This window comes from Myotis brandtii, unplaced genomic scaffold (assembly GCF_000412655.1).
Source record: "Myotis brandtii unplaced genomic scaffold, ASM41265v1 scaffold217, whole genome shotgun sequence".
Classification (NCBI taxonomy): Eukaryota; Metazoa; Chordata; class Mammalia; order Chiroptera; family Vespertilionidae; genus Myotis; species Myotis brandtii.
This window is the reverse complement of record NW_005358137.1, coordinates 873141-875887: the sequence shown is the minus strand read 5'-3', so window position 1 is coordinate 875887 and position 2747 is coordinate 873141.

Here is a 2747-nt window from a genome sequence, read left to right as displayed (position 1 = left end):
AGACGAAACAAGTATACAAGACGAGTGTGGATGGGAGAGTTGGAAGGGGTCGACCTCAGCGAACGTACCTCAATCAGATTGAGGACGTTTTTAACAAAGGCCAGCTTAGGAGTACCCTAATTAAGTTAATAACAGTGTACCTACCTGTATAGTTTAAGTTTAAAAAATTTGGCTCTCAAAAGAAATTTCAATCGTTGTACTGTTGATATTGGCTCTTTTGACTAATGAGTTTGCCGACCAGTGGTCTAGGCCATGCTTAGCCAGCAGGACTGCTTTGCATTGAACATTTATTGTACTTTTATTTTTAATGTCTTGTTTTTTTTTTAAACCTGTTTCATTCATTTGATGTAATAAGGTGTACCTCCCAGAGAGAGAGGCAGTTTTGGAGTAAGGTGGGATGCTACTGGATGCTCTGGTCCAGCTTCCCATAGAGCAGCTACAACTTCTGCTCCATTACCCAGCCAGAGCAGGTGCATAAATGAACTGCCCCTAAATATGTGTGTTTGCCAAGTTGCTTATTTGTCTAGACATTTTAAAGAAGTGCCGGATTACAACCACACTGAAATAGAACTATTTCACTGGCCTGACATGATTGGATAATCTTTGTCACCGAAAGTGCTTACTCGGGGGGTGGGGAGGGGCAGCTGATATTCAGGTTGGCTTTTGGAAGGGTTGGTGCTCTGGCCACCACTGGTTACATTATCTTTTGATCAAGCCTCCTCGGCCACTGGAATGCGGCCTTCTGACCACTGGTTGAAGGGGTCAGTGCAACTGAGCATCAAATGCTCTTTTGATGATTTCAAATGGAAGGGACCAAGTTGAGAGAGGTGGGCTGTGTCTTCTCAGCCAAACTCTGATGCTTGAGGTAGATGAGTTCCTTACGAAGTTCTTTGGAGGATACAGTGAAAGGCTGGCACGTGGTCTAGAAAAGATACACAAGAAGCACTGCCTTTTGTTAGTGATGATAATAACTCACATTTAAAAGTATCCATATGCAATTTTATTATAAAGTGTGTGCATGTTTAAAAACCTAGCTGATCATTTCTAACATCAACTTTTATCCACTTATATTTTTTCCAAGGGGGAGACTAAAACTCAGATATTATCACAGCAAACAATCAATAATTTTATTATGAAATTTTAAATTATTCAGCAAAGATGAAAGATTTCTACAATAAACTCTGTAATGCCCACTGCTTAGATTCTGCCATTAACCTTTTACTGTCCTTTTCCATTATGTATCCATGTACCTGAACGTGGCAATTTTATTATGATTTATGACTCTCATGAGCTAACTTGGACTTACAAGAATGTTTTTGCACTAAGTTTATATAAAACTGTGCAGAATAACTTGAGATTAAGTTTATATGTAATGCAAATAAGAGCTGCATAAATATTTCTGAAGAACAAAATTTAATCATTGCACAATTTCAGTCTTATCAGAACTCTTGATCTGGAAGATTCTGATTCTTTTTTTTTTTTACGTTGCCAATTTTATTTGCCAAAGATGGCACCAGTACATCCATCCCATGTACCTTTCTTTCTTTTCTTTTTTTTTATATTGCTTAAAGTATTACAAAGGGTATTACATATGTGTCCTTTTTTTCCCCCCAGCCCTTGACAATCCCCTGGCCTCCCCTACCCCCCAGTGTCTTATGTCCATTGGTTATGCTTATATGCATGCATACAAGTCCTTCGGTTGATCTCTTACTCCCCTCCCTTCTGCCCCCCAACCCTCTCTGGCCTTCCCACTGCAGTTTGACAATCAGTTTGAGGCAGCTCTGCCTCTGTATCTATTATTGTTCAAAAGTTTGTAATGGTCTTTATTATCCATGAATGAGTGAGATCATGTGGTATTTTTCCTTCATTGACTGGCTTATTTCACTTAGCATAATGCTCTCCAGTTCCATCCATGCTGTTGCAAATGGTAAGAGTTCCTTCTTTTTTACAGCAGCATAGTATTCCATCGTGTAGATGTACCACAGTTTTCTAATCCATTCATCTACTGATGGGCACTTAGGCTGTTTCCAGATCTTAGCTATGGTGAATTGTGCTGCTATGAACATAGGGGTGCATATATCCTTTCTGATTGGTGTTTTTGGTTTCTTGGGATATATTCCTAGAATTGGGATCGCAGGGTCAAATGGGAGTTCCATTTTTAGTTTTTTGAGGAAACTCCATACTGTCTTCCATAGTGGCTGCACCAGTCTGCATTCCCACCAGCAGTGCACAAGTGTTCCTTTTTCTCCACATCCTCTCCAGCACTTGTCGTTTGTTGATTTGTTGATGATAGCCAGTCTGACAGGTGTGAGATGGTACCTCATTGTTGTTTTGATTTGCATCTCTCGGATGATTAGTGACTTTGAGCATGTTTTCATATGTCTCTTGGCTTTCTGAATGTCCTCTTTTGAAAGGTGTCTATTTAGATCCTTTGCCCATTTTTTGATTGGATTGTTTATCTTCTTTTTGTTAAGTTGTATGAGTTCCCTATAAATTTTGGAGATTAGGCCCTTATCAGATATGACGTTGGCAAATATGTTTTCCCACGCAGTGGGTTTTCTTGTTGTTTTGTTGATGGTTTCTTTTGCTGTGCAGAAGCTTTTTATTTTGATGTAGTCCCATTTGTTCATTTTCTCTTTAGTTTCAACTGCCCTAGGAGCTGTATCAGTGAAGAAATTGCTTTGGCATATGTCTGAGATTTTGTTGCCTTTGGATTCTTCTAGAATTTTTATGGTTTCCTGTCGTAC